Here is a 12879-nt window from a genome sequence, read left to right as displayed (position 1 = left end):
CACCAGGTGCTGGCATCCAGAGAGGGGCAGGGGAATTCACTGTAGTCTGGCTGAAGAAGCTGCTGTTCTCTGCGGGACAGAGGGATCCATTGTCACAGCAGAGCTCTGTGCTGGCAGAGCGGCCACACAAATCTGGAATTGTTTCTCAGCCCCCAGCTGGTCTGGGCTTTGGCCTCCTTGCATTTCTGAATGCTGAGCATAGAAACGGCCTGGAGCATTGCTGAAGTGACTGTTACAACTACCACCAGTTACACTTGTTAAGGGCCTGTGCCTTTCCAAGGGCATTCTGGCCATCGCCCCAGCACACACGTCCTCTTCTGTGATCCTTCGAAAGCCCAGTCAGCAGCAGAGACCAGCCCCGAGCTGTTGGGGTGAGTGGGGAGGAAGAGACCCTCAAACAGCTTCCTAGAATGTATGAGAAGAACAAACGGTTACTCGCCTTTTGTATCTGTTGTTCTTCGAGATGCGTTGCTCGTACCCATTGCGTTGTAGGTGTGTGTGCTTGTCACAGGCACCGGTGCCGGAAGCTTTTCCCCCAGAGGTACCTGTAGGGGTCCGGCTCTGGCGCCACCTGGAGTAGCGTGTGTATGCGTTGGTATAAGGGGCGCCACCGGCTCCCCGCTCCCTCAGCTCGTCCTTGCTGGAACTCCGACAGAGGGGGAAGGAGGGCGGGCCATGGAATGGACATGAGCAACACATCTCGAAGAGCAACAATTATGAAAGGTGAGTAACTGTTTTTAATTCTTTGAGTGCTTGCTCATGTCCATTCCACTGTAGGTGACTCCCAAGCAGTACCTCCAGAGGTGGGTAGGAGTTCATGGATGTGTCGATTGCAACAGAGCTCTGCCAAATCCAGCTCCATCCCTGGCTTGCTGGGTGATGGCGTAATGCATGGTGAAGGTGTGTACCAACGACCACGTTGCGGCTCTGCAGGGATGGGGACAAGGGCCAGAAATGTGGCCGACGATGCCTGAGCTCTCGTGGAGTGAGCAGTTACTATTGGTGGGGGGTGTCACCTGTGCGAATTCGTAACAGGTATGGATGCAGGTAGTGATCCAGGACGAAATCCTCTGGGACGACACTGGAAGGCCCTTCATTTTGTCAGCCACCACAATGAAAAGTTGAGTCTAACTGCGGAAAGGCTAGGTGCGCTCCAGGCAGAAAGCCAGGGCACGCCTAACATCTAGGGTGTGCAGATGCCGCTCCTCAATAGACGCATGCGGCTTTGGACAGAACGCCAGGAGGAAGATGTCCTGGCTGACATGGCAGTGCGATACCACCTTTGGCAGGAAGGTGACGCAGCTGGACTTTATCTCTGTAGAACACCATGTATGGGGGATCCGATGTAAGAGCTTTTATCTTGGAGACTCGCCTCACCAATGTAATAGTTACGGGGAATGCGACCTTCCACGACAGGTGTGAGAGAGAGCAAGAGGGTAGAGGCTCAAATGGAGGACTGATAAGCCTGGAAAAGACTAGATTGAAGTCCCATTGGGGAAGATGTGGACAACCTCAAGGAAGTCCAGAGGAGAGCAACAAAACTAATACAAGGTTTAGAAAACCTGTCCTATGAGGAAAGGAGTTACAAACTGGGCATGTTTAATCTTTGGAGACTGAGGGGGGACCTGATAACAGTTGTCAAATGTGCTAAGAGCTGTTAGAGGAGAGTGACCAATTATTTTCCATGTCCACTGAAGGCAGGACAAGAAGTAATGGGCTTCATCTGCAGCAAGGGAGATTTAGATTAGAGATCAGGGTTGTTAAGCTCTGGAACAGGTGTGCAAGGGAGGTTGTGGAATCCCCATCACTGGAGGTGTTTAGGAACAGGCTGGACAAACACCTGTCAGGGACAGTCTACGTTTATTTAGTCCTGCCATAGCACAGAGGGCTGGACTCAATGACCTCTTGAGGTCCCTTCCAGCCTGACATCTCTAAAATCATCTCTGTTTTGAAGAGAAATTCTTATACCCTTAACAAAGCTGGAAAAGAACATCGGCTGTTCTCAAACTTATCTTTTTGGTTCAGTTGTTCTGGATGATTTAGTTGGGGATTGGTCCTGCTTTGAGCAGGGGGTGGGACTAGATGACATCCTGAGGTCCCTTCCAATCCTGCTATTCTATGATTCTATGCCCATTGTGCTGGGCACTGCACACAGGAGACAAGGGCACTGCCCCATGAGCTTACCGTCTAAATACAGGGGAGTGCAGGGCCCAACAAAGGGAGCAGGGGGAGGACAGAGCGATGGCACCAGGAACACACAGCTGTAGATAGGAGCTGGTGTCTCTGTTGGAGGCTGCAGAGTCAATTATTTTCTTTATTTAAGTAAATGAATGAACAAGAGCTGTCAATGAATAACTAACAGCCCCCATCTCATCAGCACTAACCCATCTCTCCGCTCCTCCACAGGCTTGTATTACAAACTTGTGTTCTGGGCAGCTCCCCTCTGCCACTGTGGCCTACACTCCTCTGTGGTCAGCTAACATCCCTGTTGAGCCCAGACGGTCTTTGGGTCAGGGACTGTACTTTGTTCATTGCATGTGAAATGGAGTCCTGATAATAGTCACTGTGTTATTCATTGCAAAACCCCCAAACTACACTACTGCTGTTATTACAGCAACACCTAGAAAAAAATTAAGTGTACAAATTCAAAATAACCAGAGTTGTGGTTCCTCAGCAACATTAAGTAGGACACACTTCACATGGGTAACACTCTGTAATACTGTGTTAATTAGCTGCTGGCATTAGCCGTTTGTACTGTGCTTTAAAGTCGTTTCCTGAAGATGCTGATAGATATCTGAGTTTTTACAAGAATGGAAGGATTGTCTTGTGCAAGGCATTGGTCTGGGACTCAGAAGATCCTGAGTTCAATTCCTAGCTCTGACCCAGACTCTCTGTGTGATCCTGGGAGAGGTGTTTCATCTCTCTGTGCTGGAGCCGTTTCCTCCTGCCCTGGTGGTGCTCCTGCAGTCCTCCACACCTAGCACTGTCTTCACTTGGGATTAGGTCGGTTTAACTCCGCTGCTTGGAAGTGGATTTTTCTCACCCCTGAGGAATTAAAGGCTAATGTAGTGCCAATCTTTAAAAAAGGGAAGAAGGAGGATCCTGGGAACTACAGGCCAGTCAGCCTCACTTCAGTCCCTGGAAAAATCATGGAGCAGGTCCTCAAAGAATCAATCCTGAAGCACTTGCATGAGAGGAAAGTGATCAGGAACAGCCAGCATGGATTCACCAAGGGAAGGTCATGCCTGACTAATCTAATCGCCTTCTATGATGAGATTACTGGTTCTGTGGATGAAGGGAAAGCAGTGGATGTATTGTTTCTTGACTTTAGCAAAGCTTTTGACACGGTCTCCCACAGTATTCTTGTCAGCAAGTTAAGGAAGTATGGGCTGGATGAATGCACTACAAGGTGGGTAGAAAGCTGGCTAGATTGTCGGGCTCAACGGGTAGTTATCAATGGCTCCATGTCTAGTTGGCAGCCGGTATCAAGTGGAGTGCCCCAAGGGTCGGTCCTGGGGCCGGTTTTGTTCAATATCTTCATAAATGATCTGGAGGATGGTGTGGATTGCACTCTCAGCAAATTTGCGGATGATACTAAACTGGGAGGAGTGGTAGATACGCTGGAGGGGAGGGATAGGATACAGAAGGACCTAGACAAATTGGAGGATTGGGCCAAAAGAAATCTGATGAGGTTCAATAAGGATAAGTGCAGGGTCCTGCACTTAGGACGGAAGAACCCAATGCACAGCTACAGACTAGGGACCGAATGGCTAGGCAGCAGTTCTGCGGAAAAGGACCTAGGGGTGACAGTGGACGAGAAGCTGGATATGAGTCAGCAGTGTGCCCTTGTTGCCAAGAAGGCCAATGGCATTTTGGGATGTATAAGTAGGGGCATAGCGAGCAGATCGAGGGACGTGATCGTTCCCCTCTATTCGACATTGGTGAGGCCTCATCTGGAGTACTGTGTCCAGTTTTGGGCCCCACACTTCAAGAAGGATGTGGATAAATTGGAGAGAGTCCAGCGAAGGGCAACAAAAATGATTAGGGGACTGGAACACATGAGTTATGAGGAGAGGCTGAGGGAGCTGGGATTGTTTAGCCTGCAGAAGAGAAGAATGAGGGGGGATTTGATAGCTGCTTTCAACTACCTGAAAGGGGGTTCCAAAGAGGATGGCTCTAGACTGTTCTCAATTGTAGCAGATGACAGAACGAGGAGCAATGGTCTCAAGTTGCAGTGGGGGAGGTTTAGATTGGATATTAGGAAAAACTTTTTCACTAAGAGGGTGGTGAAACACTGGAATGCGTTACCTAGGGAGGTGGTAGAATCTCCTTCCTTAGAGGTTTTTAAGGTCAGGCTTGACAAAGCCCTGGCTGGGATGATTTAACTGGGAACTGGTCCTGCTTTGAGCAGGGGGTTGGACTAGATGACCTTCTGGGATCCCTTCCAACCCTGATATTCTATGATTCTATGAATCTGGCTGCAGGTTATTTCTGGCAGCAAGCAGTGCTGCACCTCTGCTCCCAACCCACCGTCCCTAGAGATAAAACCATATGCTGCCCTGGCATCCAGGTGTGAGGAATTTCTCCCAAAGGTAGAGGAGGAGAAGCCGTGTACCCCCAAGGCTGGGAGGATCGCGGCCACTACGCCCAGGAGGAAACAAAGGGTGGTGGTGGTTGGTGACTCCCTTTTAAGGGGGAAGTGAGGCATTCAATTGCCAGCCTGACACGACATATCCTGGAATGGCCCATATCTGAGGCATTCCAGAAGGACTGCTGAGGATCGTCCGGCCCTCTGACTACCATGCTGCTCCTTCACGCGGGCACTAAAAGTACTGCAAGGTGTGACCCTGAACAGATCAGAAGGGACTACAAGAAGGATGTGGAAAAATTGGAAAATGTCCAGCAGAGGGCAACAAAAATGGTTAGGGGACTGGAACACATGACATATGAGGAGAGGCTGAGGGAACTGGGATTGTTTAGTCTGCAGAAGAGAAGAATGAGAGGGGATTTGATAGCTGCTTTCAACTACCTGAAAGAGGGTTCCAAAGAGGATGGATCTAGACTGTTCTCAGTAAAAAGAAAAGGAGGACTTGTGGCACCTTAGAGACTAACCAATTTATTTGAGCATGAGCTTTCGTGAGCTACAGCTCACTTCATCGGATGTTCTCAGTGGTAGCAGATGACAGAACGAGGAGTAATGGTCTCAAGTTGCAGTGGGGGAGGTTTAGGTTGGATATTAGGAAAAACTTTTTCACCAGGAGGGTGGTGAAACACTGGAATGCATTACCTAGGGAGGTGGTGGAATCTCCTTCCTTAGCTATTTTTAAGGTCAGGCTTGACAAAGCCCTGGCTGGGATGATTTAGTTGGGGATTGATCCTGCTCTGAGCAGGGGGTTGGACTAGATGACCTCCTGAGGTCCCTTCCAACCCTGATATTCTATGATGACTACAGGGCTCTGGGAGTGAGGGAGCTGGTGGTGCGGGTAGCATTGTCATCAATCCTTCTGATCAAGAGTAGCGGCCCAGGCAGAGCCAGACACATCCTGGAGTTGAACACATGGCTGGTGTTGCCAGGGCTTCAGCTTCCTCAACCATGAGAGGCTGTTCTGAGAAGGACTGCTGAGCAGAGACGGGGTCCGCCTATCAAGGAATGGGAAGAATATCTGGATACAGACTGGCTAACCCAGTGCGGCAGCCTTTGAACTAAGGCCTGGTCTACACTACAGAGTTAGGGTGATGTTAAGGCAGCTTAGGTCAATCTAGCTCTGCAAGCATCTACACTTCTCCCACCGATGTAAGTCGCCCGTGTAGATACTGCGCTACTTACATTGCCTGTTGCCAGGCAGGGCTGACAGCCGGAGCCCCGCCATGTTCCACTGACAGCCAGAGCCCTGCTGCCACGGCCCGGTGAGGGAATAAGGGGCTGGGGGGGAAGAGTCCGAGCCCAGGCTGCCTCCAGGTGAGGGACTGGGGGTGGGGGAGGAGGGAAGGCGGGCCGGAGCCTGGGCGGCGGGGCTCTGGGTGAGGACGCTGCCAGAAGCGGCATAGTGTGGCCATTAAAAATCAAATTAATTACTCCAGTGGCTGTATGTAGAATTAAGTCGACTTAATTCTGTAGCGTAGACTTGCCCTTAGTTTGACGGGGGAAGGAGACAAAAGCCCACAGGTAAGTCCAACACATGATGACCTGCGTGAACGGTCGGAATCTGGGGGGCACATGAACAATCCTAGCAGGGTCAAAGGAGAGACAGGAAGGAATGTAGAAGGGAAATCCAATGAACATCTTAGCTGTCTGTATACTAATGCAAGAAGTTTGGGGAATTCACTAGTATTTCTAGTTCTTCCTGTTAAGAGTCACAATTACAACATAACTGGCATCACAGAGACGGGATGGGATAGTTCACGTGACTAGAATATTAGCATAGGAGGGTACAGGCTGTTCAGGAAGAACAGGCAAGAGGAAAACAGAGGCGGTGTTGCCTTGTATAGCAAAGATGTCTTCACTTGGACTAAGGTTGAAACAGAAGTGGGAGGCAGCCCTGTTGAAAGTCTCTGGGAAGGATAGAAGGGATGTCGCGATGGGAGTCTGTTACGGACCCATCTGACCAGGAAGAAGAGGTGGATGAAGCTTTTTTTAAACAACTAACAAAATCATCCAAAGAAGTAGTGACAGGGGACTTCAACTTACCCAGACATCTGCTGGGAAAATAACACAGCAGGGCACAGAGTACCCAGCCAGTTCCTGGAATGTACTGGAGACAACTTTTTATTACAGAAGGTGGAGAAAGTGACGAACAGAGAGGCTGTTTTCGATTTGAGTCTGAAAAATAGGGAGGAAACTGGTTGAGAATTTGAAGGTGGAAGGCACTTTGCTTCTCTACAAAAGAAAAAGGACACTAAACTATCTCAACTACTACATGCCACAAGGGGCCACAGCAGTGGTTCCCTTAACCCACCCAGCAATATTGTTAATCTATCCAACTATACTCTTAGCTCAGCAGAAGAAACTGTCCTATCTCGGGGCCTCTCCTTCTGCCCCTCCACCCCCACGAACATGACACAGTTCTGTGGTGACTTAGAATCCTATTTTCGATGTCTCTGACTCAAGGAATATTTCCAACACACCTCTGAACAACATACTAACCCACAGAGACCTTCCTACCAAGACTACAAAAAGAAGGATTCTGGGTGGACTCCTCCTGAAGGTCGAAACAACAGACTGGACTTCTACATAGAGTGCTTCCGCCGACGTGCACGGGCTGAAGTGGTAGAAAAGCAGCATTACTTGGCCCATAACCTCAGCCGTGCAGAATACAACACCGTCCACAGCCTCAGGAACAACTCTGACATCATAATCACAAAGGCTGACAAAGAAGGTGCTGTTGTCATCATGAATAGGTCAGACTATGAACAAGAGGCTGCTCGGCAGCTCTCCAACACCACTTTCTACAAGCCATTACCCTATGATCCCACTGACGGTTACCACAAGAAACTACACCATCTGCTCAAGAAACTCCCTGAAAAAGCACAAGAACAAATCTGCGCAGACCCCTAGAACTCCGACCAAGGGTATTCTATCTGCTACCCAAGATCCATAAACCTGGAAATCCTGGACGCCCCATCATCTCAGGCATTGGCACCCTGACTGCAGGATTGTCTGGCTATGAAGACTCCCTCCTCAGGCCCTACGCTACCAGCACTTCCAGCTACCTTTGAGACACCACTGACTTCCTGAGGAAACTACAATCCATCGGTGATCTTCCTGATAACACCATCCTGGCCACTATGGATGTAGAAGCCCTCTACACCAACATTCCACACAAAGATGGACTACAAGCCTTCAAGAACACTATCCCCGATAATGTCACGGCTAACCTGGTGGCTGAACTTTGTGACTTTGTCCTTACCCATAACTATTTCACATTTGGGGACAATGTATACCTTCAGATCAGCGGCACTGCTATGGGTACCCGCATGGCCCCACAGTATGCCAACATTTTTATGGCTGACTTAGAACAACGCTTCCTCAGCTCTCGTCCCCTAACGCCCCTACTCTACTTCCGCTATATTGATGACCTCTTAATCATCTGGACCCATGGAAAAGAAGTCCTTGAGGAATTCCACCATGATTTCAACAATTTCCATCCCAACATCAACCTCAGCCTGGACCAGTCCACACAACAGATCCACTTCCTGGACACTACAGTGCTAATAAGCGATGGTCACATAAACACCACCCTATCCCGGAAACCTACTGACCACTATTCCTACCTACATGCCTCCAGCTTTCACCCAGACCACGCCACACAATCCATTGTCTACAGCCAAGCTCTATGATACAACCGCATTTGCTCCAACCCCTCAGGCAGAGACAAACACCTACAAGATCTCTATCAAGCGTTCTTACAACTACAATACCCACCTGCTGAAGTGAAGAAACAGATTGACAGAGCCAGAAGAGTAAACCAGAAGTCACCTAGTACAGGACAGGCCCAACAAAGAAAATAACAGAATGCCACTAGCCATCACCTTCAGCCCGCAACTAAAACCTCTCCAACGCATCATCAGGGATCTACAACCTATCCTGAAGGATGACCCATCACTCTCACAGATCTTGGGAGACAGGCCAGTCCTTGCCTACAGACAGCCCCCCAACCTGAAGCAAATATTCACCAGCAACTACATATCACACCACAGAACCACTAACCCAGGAACCTATCCTTGCAACAAAGCCAGTTGCCAACTGTGCCCACATATCTATTCAGGGAACACCATCATAGGGCCTAATCACATCAGCCACACTATCAGAGGCTCGTTCACCTGCACATCTACCAATGTGATCTGTGCCAGCAATGCCCCTCTGCCATGTACATTGGTCAAACTGGACAGTCTCTACGTAAAAGAATAAATGGACACAAATCAGACGTCAAGAATTATAACATTCAAAAACCAGTTGGAGAACACTTCAATCTCTTTGGTCACTCGATTACAGACCTAAAAGTGGCAATTCTTCAACAAAAAAACTTCAGAAACAGACTTCAAGGAGAGACTGCTGAACTGGAATTAATTTGAAAACTGGATACAATTAATTTAGGCTTGAATAAAGACTGGGAGTGGATGGGTCATTACACAAAGTAAAACTGTTTCCCCATGTTTATTCCCCCTGCTGTTCCTCAGACATTCTTGTCAACTGCTGGAAATGACCCACCTTGATTATCACTACAAAAGGTTCCCTCCTCCCCCCGCTCTCCTGCTGGTAATAGCTCACCTTACCTGATCATTTGCATTTCAGTGTGTACGGTGAAAAAAAAAGGAGGACTTCATAGAATCATAGAATATCAGGGTTGGAAGGGACCCCAGAAGGTCATCTAGTCCAACCCCCTGCTCAAAGCAGGACCAATTGTGGCACCTTAAAGACTTGTGGCACCTTAAAGACTAACCAATTTATTTGAGCATAAGCTTTCGTGAGCTACAGCTCACTTCATCGGATGCATACTGTGGAAAGTGTGTATGGTAACACCCATTGTTTCATGTTCTCTGTGTATATAAATCTCACCACTGTATTTTCCACTGCATGCATCCGATGAAGTGAGTTGCAGCTCACGAAAGCTTATGCTCAAATAAATTTGTTAGTCTCTAAGGTGCCACAAGTACTCCTTTTCTTTTTGTGAAATGATAGAGTTCATGATCCTAAGAAATGGTAGGACAGAAAACAAGCAGAATAAAGACAACGGACTTCAAGAAAGCGACTTTAGCAAACTCAGAGAATTGGAAGGCAAGATCCTGTGGGAAAGCAAGTCTAAGGGGAAAAAGTGTTTAGGAAACTTGCCAGTTTTTTTTTAAAGAGACATTATTAAGGGCACGAGAGCAAACTATTCCACTGTATAGGAAAGATAGGAAGTCAGGTATGTGACCATTCTGGTTTAACCAGGAGATCTTCAATGACCTGAAACTGAAAAAAAATGGTGTACAAAAAGTGGAAGCTAGGTCAAATTACAAAGGCAATATAAAAAAAACCCAACACAAGCATATAGGGACAATATTAGAAAGGCCAAGGCACAACACGAGATTGCACTAGCCAGGGTCATAAAAGGTAACAAGAAAACATTTTACAAATACATGAGAGGCAAAAAGAAGACCCAGGACAGGGTAGGCCTGTTACTCAATGAGGAAGGAAAGACAACAGAAAATGCAGCAAGGGTGGAAGTGTTAAATACCCTTTTTGTTTCAGTTTTCACCAAAAAGATGAACAGTGATAGATGACTAATGTAGGGAACATCAATGTAACTGGGGTAGGATCTGAGGTCAAAATAGGGAAAGAACGAGTTAAGAATTACTTAGACAAGTTAAAAGAAAAGGAGTACTTGTGGCACCTTAGAGACTAACCAATTTATTTGAGCATAAGCTTTCGTGAGCTACAGCTCACTTCAGCGGATGCATACTGTGGAAACTGCAGGAAACATTATATACACAGGTTTCAGAGGAACAGCCGTGTTAGTCTGTATTCGCAAAAAGAAAAGGAGTACTTGTGGCACCTTAGAGACTAACCAATTTATTTGAGCATGAGCTTTCGTGAGCCACAGCTCACTTCATCAGATGAGCTGTGGCTCACGAAAGCTCATGCTCAAATAAATTGGTTAGTCTCTAAGGTGCCACAAGTACTCCTTTTCTTTTTATTATATACACAGAGACTATGAAACAATACCTCCTCCCACACCACTCTCCTGCTGGTAATAGCTTATCTAAAGTGATCACTCTCCTTACTATGTGTATGATAATCAAGTTGGGCCATTTCCAGCACAAATCCAGGTTTTCTCACCCTCCGCCCCTCCCCCCCCCCCACAAACTCACTCTCCTGCTGGTAATAGCCCATCCAAAGTGACCACTCTCTTTACAATGTGTATGATAATCAAGATGGGCCATTTCCAGCACAAATCCAGGTTTTTTCACCCCCCCCCCCCCCCTTTTTTCCAAAAACCACACACACAAACTCACTCTCCTGCTGGTAATAGCTTATCCAAAGTTACAATGTGTATGAAAATCAAGGTGGGCCATTTCCAGCACAAATTTAGACAAGTTAGATGTCTTCAAATGGGCAGGCCCTGACAAAATACAACCTAGAATACTTAAGGAACTGGTTGAAGAGATCTCTGAGCCATTAGCAATTATGTTTGAGACCTCATGGAGGATGAGAAAGACCCCAGAGGACTGGCAAAGAGCAATATAGTACCCATCTACAGAAAGAGGAATAAAAGTAACCCAGGGAATTACAGACCAGTCATCTTAACTTTGATACCCAGAAAGATAAGGGAGCAAATAAACAATCAGGTTGTAAGCACCTTGAAGATAATAAGTAACATTCAACATGGATTTGTCAAAAACAAATCATGTCAAACCAACCTAATATCCTTCTTTGACTGGGTAACAAACCTTGTGGCTAGGACGGAAGCAGTAGATGTGATATAGGAAGTAAGGGAGATTTAGGTTAGACATTAGGAAAAAATTCCTAATTGCAAGGGTAGTTAAGCACTGGAACCAATTACCTAGGGAGGGTGTGGAATCCCTGTTCATTGGAGGTTTTTAAGAGCAGGTTAGACAAACGCTGGTGAGGGATGGTCAGATAATACTTAGTCCTGCCCCACTGAAGGGGACTGGACCATATGTAGGGTGACCAGGTGGCTGGTGAAAAGGGACCCTGGTGGCTCTGGTCAGCACCGCTGACCAGGCCATTAAAAGTCCGGTTGGCAGTGCTGCAGAGCTAAGGCAGGCTAGTCCCTACCTGTCCTGGCTCCGTGCTGCACCCCGGAAGTGGCCAGCAGGTTCAGCTCCTAGGCGGGGGGGGCCGGGGTCTCTGTGTGCTGCCCCGGCCCTGAGCATTGGCTCCGCACCCCCATTGGCCGGGAACCACGGCCAACAGGAGCCGCGGGGGCAGTGTCTGCAGGTGAGAGCAGTGCGCAGAGCTGCCAGCCATGCCTCCACCTAGGAACTGAACCTGCTGGCTGCTTCTGGGGCACAGTGTAGTCCATGGTGCCAGGACAGGCAGGAAGCTTGCCTTAGCCCCCGCACTGTGCTGTCGACTGGGAGCCGCCGGAGGTAAGCCCATGCCCCAACTGCCCCAGCCCTGAGGCCCCCCAAACTCGGAACCCCCTCCTGCACCCCACAGCCTGCACCCCCAGATGGCGCTCTCACCCCCTGCCCCAGCCCAGAGCCCCCTCCCACATCCTGAACCTCTCTGCCCCACCTCCCAGCCTGGAGCCCCCTCCTGCACCCCGAATCCCTAATCCCTGGCCCCACCCCAGAGCCCATACCCCCAGATGAAGCCCTCACCCTCCCTGCACCGCAACCCCCTGCCTCAACCCGCAGTCCCCTCCTGCATCCTGACCCCCTCATCCCCAGCCCCACCCCAGAGCCCGCACCCCCAGCCGGAGCCCTCACCCCCTCCCGCACCCCAACCCCCTACCCCAGCCTGGAGCCCCCTCCCACACCCTGAACCCCTCATTTCTGGCCCCACCCCGGAGCCCACAACCCCTCCTGCACCCCAAGCCCCTGCCCTAGCCCACTGAAAATGAGTGAGGGTGTGGGAGAGCGAGCCACCAAGGAGGGGGTAGAGTCTTGGGGAAGGGGCGTGACCTTGGGGAAGGTGCAGGCTAGGGTGTTCGGTTTTGTGAGATTAGAAAGTTGGCAACCCTAACCACACGACCTACTGAGATCCCTTCCAGGCCTACATTTCTATTATTCTATTTGCTCTTTCAACACTCCTGTGAGATATGGAAGTTCCTTCATCCCCTTTTTACAGATAACTGAGGCAGAGAGAGGCTCAGTGCCAGATTTTTACAGGTATCGATTTGCCCAGGGATGCAGATAGGTACCCAGTGGAAT

The 12879-nt window shown here is 48.9% G+C and overlaps 1 long non-coding RNA gene across 1 annotated transcript in view; it reads left to right on the top strand.

The window, feature by feature from the left end:
• The first annotated feature begins 304 nt into the window (after positions 1-304).
• Positions 305-12879, top strand: part of LOC142073047 (uncharacterized) — a 28696-nt gene continuing 16121 nt past the window's right edge. The window contains exon 1 of the long non-coding RNA XR_012669755.1: positions 305-371. This is a non-coding gene — a long non-coding RNA (uncharacterized LOC142073047). The remainder of the gene's footprint in view (positions 372-12879) is intronic.

This window comes from Caretta caretta, chromosome 8 (genome assembly GCF_965140235.1).
Source record: "Caretta caretta isolate rCarCar2 chromosome 8, rCarCar1.hap1, whole genome shotgun sequence".
In the NCBI taxonomy this organism is placed as follows: domain Eukaryota; kingdom Metazoa; phylum Chordata; order Testudines; family Cheloniidae; genus Caretta; species Caretta caretta.
Note: the sequence above shows the minus strand (reverse complement) of the source record. Positions and strands in the feature narration are given on the sequence as shown.